The sequence below is a fragment of the Piliocolobus tephrosceles genome, unplaced genomic scaffold, assembly GCF_002776525.5.
Source record: "Piliocolobus tephrosceles isolate RC106 unplaced genomic scaffold, ASM277652v3 unscaffolded_34345, whole genome shotgun sequence".
Taxonomy (NCBI): Eukaryota; Metazoa; Chordata; class Mammalia; order Primates; family Cercopithecidae; genus Piliocolobus; species Piliocolobus tephrosceles.
In genome coordinates, this window is record NW_022318027.1 from 1 (window position 1) to 10187 (window position 10187).

General features: G+C 39.2%; 1 pseudogene; it reads right to left on the minus strand.

Moving 5' to 3' along the window:
- Window positions 1-7032: 7032 nt before the first annotated feature.
- On the minus strand, window positions 7033-10182 carry LOC111540057 (annotated as a pseudogene).
- Window positions 10183-10187: the final 5 nt, after the last annotated feature.

Below are 10187 nucleotides of genomic sequence, written 5' to 3' on the forward strand. Positions count from 1 at the left end.
TTCAGCACCCTTGTCTGTAATAATTCATCCAGTAAGCCATTTATTGTACCTTCACCCATGGAACGGATAAACAGCTTTCTCTTCTCCTTCAGGACCTTGTCTGTTTGGAGCACAAGGATTTCTCACTTCATGAAAACAGCCTCATATTCCTCTCATGTAATCAACAGAAAGTGAACTCATTTAGATTTCATCAGTGAAATGTCCCCCTCTTCACAGTTGGGTAATCCATCTTCTTACTGTATCACTGTCCTACTTGTTTCCCTCAGTAGTCTCCATACATGTGCATGGAGTGGCCTGAAGACTGAGTTTACCATTTACATTAGTCCCTGGAAAGTGAAGATCATCCTCTTATGTCCCTTGTTTATTTAACTCTGAATAATAAATTAATGAAGCAGAAATAGTCCATTTCATTTAGGAACCACTGCTGCTAGTACTCCTCCTGTGCCAATTCTGTACCCTTTGTCAGACTTTCAACATGTAAGAGTTTAATTAAGATTGTAAAATGACAGCAGGCTGCCCCTAAAGCCTCAGTACCTTTCTGGGCTTGCCTTTCCTTTCTAAAGGCTACAAGAATCTTCTAGTTCCTTCTCTCCTCCCTCTCCTCCCTCTCCCCTCTTTTCCTCACTTCTGCTCAAATAAATTTCCACAGATACAAATTATGGTTTCCAGAAGAATCAGCTCTTTCCACAACTCTTTCTTCCCAGCAACCTGTTGTTGGAAAAGTAAAAGACTCACCAGCCATGGCTTTTCTCTCCTCCCTTCTTGTGTGGCCGAAACTGAAAGTATGCTTCATCTTCCTTTTTGACAGAGCCTATACACGTATTGGGAAACACTCACTGCACATGCATATGCATGTCTTTACTTTTCTTTCCATTAAAGAATCAGAACTGTAGCCTACATCAGGTTGTGTATCCATGGGAAATTTTCTTCACCAGCCCTTGGATAGATCAGGGTAGGAGGGGAATGGGGCTTGGAGAATAAGACAGGATTGAAAAAGTATGTGTACAGTTAAATTCACACAATGAAGAGTTTCTCAATTATTAGAAAGCTTGACAGAGTAAAGTAACACAACCTTTGGAGTATGTGAACCACTCTTCCCTTGACCCCACCTCACAGCTCTTGGGAAAGTTGTGGGTAGTGTATGTCCCTGTGAAACATTTTTGCTTTAAGGGAAATGGAAACATTTTTCACCAGAATTAAAGCTTTTCTTATTTAAGGTTCTTTTCACATTGCTTTTTCTTTTCTTTTCTTCTTTTTTTTTTTTTCTGATAGAGGGTATCATTCTGTCGTGCAGGCCGGAATGTAGTTTCTCAACCTTGGCTCACTGCAGCTTCCACTTCCCAGACTCAGATGATTCTTCCAAATCAGCCTTCAGAGTAGCTGCAATTACTGGCACATGCCACCATGGCCAGCTAATATTTATATCTCTTGTAGAGACAGGGTCTCCCTGTGTTTCCTAAGCTAGTCTTCAGCTACTGGGCTCAAGTGCTGTGCCCACCTTGGTCTCCCAAAGAGCTAGGATTACAGGCATGAGCCATCCACCCATCCTGGAGGGCTTATTTTTGAGGGAAATTGCATCATAGAGGCCCAGGGCATAGGCTCTGGACTCAGAATGTTGAACTTAGCATTTTAAACTTCCCTTCCTTGGCAAGATATTGAACTTCCCTATGCATTTGTTCCTCTGTCTGTGAAATAATTTTACTAATGTATGTACCTACACAGTTTTGAGCATTAAGTGAGAGAAAATGTGGAAAATGCATGGAACATAGCCTGGCAAATGGTAAGCAAATAATGAGTGATATTACTATAATTAATACAAATGTTTAAGGTTAGAAAAATAATCAAGGATGATTATGTGCAGATTATCTAGCTAAGTTTACATTTTGTTAGAGTCCTCAAGCAGTGCATCTAGTCATTCGTTTAGCAAACATATATGGATGACATTGCTCTAGGTGCCAGAGGTTCAGTCAAAACAGATCATGGTCCTTTCCCCTTCGGTCTCACATTCAAGAGGGGAAGACAAACATGAAGGCCTGTGATATGGTTTGTCTCTGTTTCCCTACCCAAATCTCACCTTGAATTGTAATCATCATCATGTGTTATGGGAGGTATCTGGTGGGATGTAATTGAATCATGGGTGCTATTTTTTTCCATGCTGTTCTCCTGAAAATTAATGTCTCATGAGTTCTGATGGTTTTATAAAAGGGAATTCCCCTGCTTACACCCTCTTGCCTGCATCCATGTAGGACGTGTCCTTGCTCCTCTTTTGCCTTTTGTCATGGTTCTGAGGCCTCCCCAGCCATGTGGAACTGTGAGTCTATTAAACCTCTTTTTTGTTCTATATAATTACCCAGCCTTGAATATGTCTTTATTAGTAGTGTGAGAAATGACTAATGTAGTAAATTTATACCGAGTAATGGAGTGCTGCTGTAAAGATCTCCAAAAATGTGGAAGCAATGTTGGAATTGAGTAAAATGCAGAGGTTGGAACAGTTTTTAGGGCTCAGAAAAAGATATGAAAATGTAAGAAAGTCTGGAACTTTCTAGAGACTTGTTGAATGGCTCTGACCAAATGCTGCTCATCTCGGATGAAGATAGGAACTTGTTGGGAACTGGAATAAAAGTGACACTTGCTGTGTTTTAGTGAAGAGATGGTGGCATCTTGCCCCTGCCCTAGAGATCTGTGGAAATTTGAACTTGAGAGAGATGATTTAAGGCATCTGGCGAACAAATTTCTAAGCAGCAAAGCATTCAAGAAGTAACTTGGGTGCTATTAAAAGCATTCAGTTTTATGTATTTGCAAAGATATGGTTTGGAATTGGAACTTATGTTTAAAAGGGAAGCAAAGCATAAAAATTTGAAACATTTGCAGCCAGATGATGTGATAGGAAAGCAAAACCCATTTTCCGAGGAGAAATTCAAACCAGCTGCAGAAATTTGCAGAAGTAATGAGGAGCCAAGTGTTAATCTCCAAGACATTAATCTCCAAGACAATGGAGAACATGTCTCCAGAATATGTCAGAGAACTTCCAGGCAGCCCGTGCTATCACAGGACTGGAGACCTGAGAGGAAAAGTATGTTTTCATGGGGCAAGCCCAGGGCCCTTCTGCTGTATGCAGCCTAAAGACTTAGTGCCCTTCCTCCTGGGCCACTGCAGCCATGGCTAAAAGTGGTCAGGAAATAGCTTGGTCTGTGACTTCAAAGGGTGCAAGCCCCAAGCCTTGGAGCTTCCATGAGATGTGGAGCCTGTGGGGGCACAGAAGTGAAGAATTGAGGTTTGGGAACCTCTGCCTAGATTTCAGAGGATATATGGAAATGCCTGGACGTCCAGGCTGAAGTTTGCTGCAGGGGTGGAACCCTCATGAAGAACTTCAAGTAGGGCAATACAGACGGGAAATGTGGGGTGTGAGCTCCCACACAGAGTCCTCACTGGGGCACTGCCTAGTGGAGCTGTGAGAAAAGGGCCACCATTCTCCAGATCCCAAAATGGTAGATCCACCAACAGTTTGCGCCATATACCTGGAATAGTCACAGGCACTCAATGCCAGCCCATAAAAGCAGCTAGGAGGGATGCTGTACACTGCAAAGCCACAATGGTGGAGCTGCTCAAGGCCATGGGACCCCAACTCTTGCATCTGCATGACCAGGATATGAGACATGGAGTCAAAGATCATTTTGAAGCTTTAAGGTTTGGCTGCCCTACTGGATATTAGACTTGCATGGGGACTGTAGTCCCTTCCTTTGGTCAATTTCTCCCATTTGGAATGTATGTATTTACTCAACACCTGTATCCTCATTGTATCTAGGAAGTAACTAACTTGCTTTTGATTTTACAGGCTCATAGGTGGAAGGGACTTGCCTTGTCTTAGAAGAGACTTTGGACTTGGACTTTTGGGTTAATGCTGGAATAAGTGAAGACTTTGAGGAACAGTTGGAAGGCAGGATTGGTTTTGAAATGTGAGCACATGAGATTTAGGAGAGGCCAGGGGCAGAATGACAGAGTTTGGCACTGTGTCCCCACCAAAACCTCACCTTAAATTGTAATAATCCCCAGGTGTCATGGGAGGCACCTGGTGGGGGGTAATTGAATCACAGAGGTGGGTTTTTCCCATGTTGTTCTCATGATAGTGAAAAAGTCTCATGAGATCTGATGGCTTTATAAAGGGGAGTTCCCCTGCACATGCCTTTTTGTCTGCTGCCATGGAAGATATGTCCTTGCTCCTCCTTTGCCTTCCACCATGATTGTGAGGCCTCCCAAGACATGTGGAACTATGAGTCCATTAAACCTCTTTTTTTCTTTATAAAGTACCCAGTCTTGGGTACTTTATAAGCAGCATGAGAACAGACTAATACACCTGGTATGTAATATGTAACTGGAATATTCAGAATGTTCAAATGTAGCAAGTGATGAGAACAATAAAAAATCATTGGCAAAGTAGGAGATAAAATACTGCAGGACTCATGAACTGTAGACAGAGGAGCCAGGGAAGGCCAGAACACATCTCTGTCTTTGCAATCACATGTTCAATTGCTTATCCCAGAAACAAACTCAATGTGGACAATTTATTTTATAATCTATTTTATGAAAGGTGGGCTAATAGCAAAATGCACACAGTATGTTATGTTTATCAAATTCTTTACCGAAATTCTCTTGAGTTGTTACCTTAATATTTTTGGAGATTAAAGACCCAGAGTTAGAAAAACATCCACCTTTTGACATGTGGGCTACCAGTTTTATTTCCTGTGCTCTAGGTGAAGAGTTAAATGTGTTTGGGTTTGACTAGAACTGACTGTGTAGGAGGACATTATTTTTTATTTTTTGACAGAGTCTCGTACTGTCACCCCACTGGAGTGCAATGGTGCCATCTCCGCCTCCCAGATTCATGTGATTCTCCTGCCTCAGCCTCCCAAGTAACTGGAATTACAGGCACACATCACCACACCTGTCTAATTTTTTGTATTTTTACTAGAGACGGGGTTTCACTATGTTCACCAAACTGGTCTTGAACTCCTGACCACGTAATCTGCCCACCTCAGCCTCCCAAAGTGCTGGGATTATAGGTATGACCCACTATGCCCAACCTCTCATGGTGTTTTATCTTTACTTTGCTAATGACTTAATCCGATGGCAGCACAAACTTGTGCTCCTTGCCACTGGGATGATTTGTAGCATGGAAGAAAGCAGAAATTGCCTGTGTATTACTTATCTTCCAATCATTTACTTTAAATGATTCATTTTTTTTCTCTATTAACTAAAGTATTTCACATGAGGGTTTCTCCCCCAGCCAGAGCCATGAACCACTGAGTTGAAGCATGTCAAAGTGACATCCCAGAAACAGAAGCCATGACTAGACCATGTATCTGGGAATGTAAAGCCATGAGCCTTGAGTCTCGTATCCTGGAAAGCTAAACATTGAGCCACTGGATCCCAAGGCCCCACTGTTTCCTCAAAAATGAAGATGTCAAAAACTGGAAACAAACCAATATCCAATTCAGGAGCATAAAATAACAATTTGTGCTACGCACATGCACTGAAATGCTATTCAGTCATAAAAGGGAAAAATTACTAATATATGCAATAACATGGATGAAAAAAAATGTTTCAATTATGAGTGAAAGAAGCCATAGAGGAAGGAACACACATACCCTGTGATTCCAATTATGTAAGGTTCTAGATTAGGAAAAACTAATGTATAGTGATAGAAATTCAGTCACTACTTATCTGAGGCGGAAGTGGAAGGAGATTGAGAACAATGGGCGTGACAAAACTTTCTAGGGTGATGAAATCGGTTTGCCTGTTCATTGGGATGTTATTATACTAGAATATTCATGTGTCTTTAACAAAGAAATTGTATTCTTAAAGGGGTACATTTTCTTTGACATAAATTATACAAAAATAACATTAAAATTTTGAAGCAAAAATGGTCAGTGGTTGTAATAATAGATTTTTTTTTCTTGATTTCTGGCTAGACACACTCCACAAATCTGTAAAAATTTTGGTAAGTGGTTTTTATAGTGCCTGAGTTGTAATTACCAACCACCCAAGTTGAACGGGGAATTGTATACAGAGTGGATATAATTTAGAGGAACCGAATTGTTGACTTAAATATGTACTTGAAAATATAATTACAAAGGTAAAATCATCTCAAAATAAATGAATGTAGCAATTTTATTATAAGTAGTATTTTAAATGTGCATAATGTTATAAAGTCTTGTCAGTGTGAAGTCTGTGCAACAATATCATTTTAAATGACAGAGTAGGTACTATACAAATCTCTGACATAGAAGACAGAAAATTCCTGTGCTTGGGTTTTGGCTATTCCATTTCCAAGCCTTAGAAGTTCATGGACCCTTTCAGTTTATCCAACTCTTCTTAGTTATGTTTTTGGACTATCAGCACATTTTGTGTAATACAACTTACAGCACTAATCAACTATTACATGTTATTCTATTTTTTCTTTGTCTAAAAACCTCTCTCTTTCTGCCCAGCTTTTCAGTGTGGACTTTGGCATCTAATAGCCCTAGGGTCAACTTCTATTTATGAGGTGTAGATCTTAGACAAGTTATTTAACATCTCCCATCCTCTGTGTTCTCGTATATAGGAGGGGCCTCATAATCATTCTTACCTTCTAAGATGCAATGCCAGGTGTAGAGAGCATGCCATTATACCGCTCATGTATAGTAGTCATAAGCTATAGCCCAGAAGCAAGGTGACGTTAAAATGCACTTTTTGGTAAAGTGCCTCTAAATTTTCTTATGCTTCATTTTAATAATGTTAAATAAACAGTAATTTCATTTTATGAACAGGAACAAAGAGAAAAAACTGACTCCAATTCTTGGTAAGCACAAGTTGGAGAATTGGATGAGAAGCCAGAGTCCACTTCAATACTTATTCAGTGTGATGTGCTTCTTTCCAACTGGGCACTACACTGGAAAATCTGGATTATACAAGCAGACAAAATGGCTTGTTTGTGTCATTGGGAAATAAATGACATTTGTGTCAGTGGGAAATAAATTCCAAGAGACAGACTGGGTGAAGACTACGATAATTTATGAGTTCCAGTTTGCAGCTCTTTACATAAACCTGGGATTCTAGGATATAGACATCATTTATGCAAGGGGAGCAGAAGTATGATTCTCCAGAACCGTTCAATAAAATTGCTTCTAAGAAAAAGCCACTGAATTTCAGAACTGCCTGAAGTATATCTTTCACTCCAACCTCTGTGACTTTTGTTTCCATATCCTTTGAGGTTCTTCTAGAAAGCAAAGCTTGATGCTGCCTTCTGGGCTTGAAGATGTGGACATAGCTGGGTTGTCCTGCACTGCCTGAGGTGCTGCAAGAGACAAGGAACATCACGAACAGTGGCATCCCTGTTTGTTCTTATAGTCTCACCTATGGATGAAGCTACAAAAGAGGAAATACATTCCTAGAGGACAATCCTAATCTAATCTTTAACACAGTTGAGTGTGTTTGCTGCTAATGGAGCACATTTCAAGCCAGAGATTTCTAGGTATGCATTACAGGGAGTATCTACTTTCATATTTGAGGATACGTATTTCTACAAGCATTTTAGATAAAAATATAGAGAGAAGGCTTTTCAAGGCCATGCATGATAAAGCACTCAGGAAACAGTCAATCCATAATATAAAACTGTTAAAATATGATTTGTTTTCAAAAGATTCAAACCCTAGGATAAAATTTAACGGAAGCAAGTCTTAATTAACATTAATTAATTTTTAAAAGATGTGTTTATCCTTTTATTTATTTACCTAATAGACATAGTGGTAAACACAGGGAACATTTTTTTAATGATCCTTTTTCCCATCCTTCAGCATCTCCTCCTACAATGTATATGTATGGGAGGACAAGAATATTGAATACATAAACTAGAACAAATATAAAATAGAATGATGAATGCTAAAATCATGGTGTGCTCTAGATGGATTCATAGCACTAAACATTGCTTGCACAAATGTATGAGGAAATGTTTTCACAGAGTTTATGTGAGAAAATCTTTGAGGCTTTTACTTCATCACAAGATCAACACAATCTGACAATGTGATGCACTTGTTAAAGAAATTAATGTGATCTTCATTTCAAGATAGAACTGAGTGTTCTAAATATCCAGAGGATCTTTTAGAAACTATTGAGGCAAAATAATAATATTTAATTTTGCAAATAAATTTGAAAAACTGCTATGCAATAGGATAAACAAAGGCAGCATGAAGTGTGTGGACATGGAGAAGAACTAATTATAATGATTATGTTGGAGAAAACTATAAAATAATAATTTAGTAGAAGAAATGTTTGATTTCTTTGTAAAGATTTGTGAAAGCAATAGAAAAAAACTGAAAAAAATGCATTTGAGTTATTTTTGAGAATGCAGTATTTGGTTATATGTGAATATCCCATGCTGTGAAACATTTAGGGAAACATTCATCAGGTAATCATCCTTAATAAATTCAGTAGAGTAATATCTGAACTTGATAAAAATGTGCATTTCTAGCCTCTAAATTGCTTTCAAATGTAAGTTTCTTTTATTTTAAGGAGGGCACTTAAGGAATAAGAGTTCTTTAATAAAATAATAGAAGTAAGAATGGAGAGACATTCCAAATTTGAGAGAAGAATGCATAAAACTTGGCCATGGCTTGAATATTGGAGGTGCACGAGAGGAAAGGGACCAAGATGAGTTTCAGGTTCCTAGTTTGAACAACTGGTGATGGTGGCATCAAAAACCAAGTTACACAAAACTGGAAGAGAAGCAGGGTTGGGAAGAATGGCATGTTCAGCTCTGAAATTGTTTAGATAAAGGTGTCTTTGGGAGATGTGGGGGAATATTTCAGTAGGCTTCAATAATGTAGTTTGGTACTTATTTGGGTAATCAGAATTTGAGATACAAATTCAGAATTTGTTAGTATAAATATGAGTAGTAAAGCTTTGGAAACAGCTTCTGCAAAAACAGAAGGTATTAAAAAAGAAAATTATATGATAAATCTGTGGGAATTCTCCATAGCCCCTTCAAGCACGGCTCATTCTACTAAATTAATGTTAAGGAAGCTGGGTTTCAAGAACGCTCTTCATTTAAAAACAACATTACCTGGGAAGAAAGAAAGTACTCCTTGGGAGTCTTGTGTACTAAGCTAATTTCCAGGTATCGGACCTATAAAAAGATGAAGAACATTGAAACAGCCACTTAGCATCTCTGGAAAACTTTACAGCAATGCGTAAGCCACTCCTCACTACAAATTCCTCGCACAACCCTGACTAAATGACAGTAAATGATGTTCAAGGGCACCAAAACTCCGATCCTCACCAAGTTGTAGGTCGAAGGGATTATAAGAATGGACAAGGTCATTTCCTGAGCACTGTATCAGGCCTCAGGAGGGCTGCAGGTGATGGAAGTCCAGGCCTCCCAGTATGATCTGCAGCCTGGTAACAGGCAAGTGGGTGATCTCACTCAAAAGAAAATGCAAGGGGGCAACGGGAGGAAAGGGTCCTGTTGAAATCTTCACTTTTCTGTAATCATTGAATGTATTCCCTGAATGTATCATCATCACTTAAATATACTTTATTCTTCTCAGAGGGCAAAATTTTGAAAAGAATTTATAAAAAGTACTTGAATACAGACCCTAAAGCTCATGTCAAACAACTACGTAAGTGCCTAGGGACACGCTGGACACAAAATAATAAATCAATCAATAAATATTGTGCCTTGCCAGGAACACTGGAACATATAGTAAGAAGCTTTTTGGATAGTTCTCATGACCTTTAGGAAATTAGCTACCACGTACTTAGAACAGAAAATGAACTTTAATCAGAAGAGGGCCACTGAGGCTGAAGGAAAAGAATCAAAGGAGAGTCACATGCAATAGGGCCCCTGCTACAGAAATATGACCGAAAGGCAGAGATAAGAAGATATCCTGCAGATTAATATGACTAGCAAAGAAATCAAATGTTAGGCATGAAGACAGGCCCTAGGTGAACTTGAGTGAGTCACTGACCCTTACCTGCTGAAAGTCCCAGTGTCCCTGCCAGGTACCTGTCTTCTTCACAAATGTATGTAATGAAAATTTGGGATGCCTGTGCCCCTTTGCGAATAACAGAGTCAATCACAGCTCGGGCCTTATCCATAACTGTAGGATTTTCACGTTTTACTTTCTCCATCTCTTCCTGGTTCAGCACCCTTG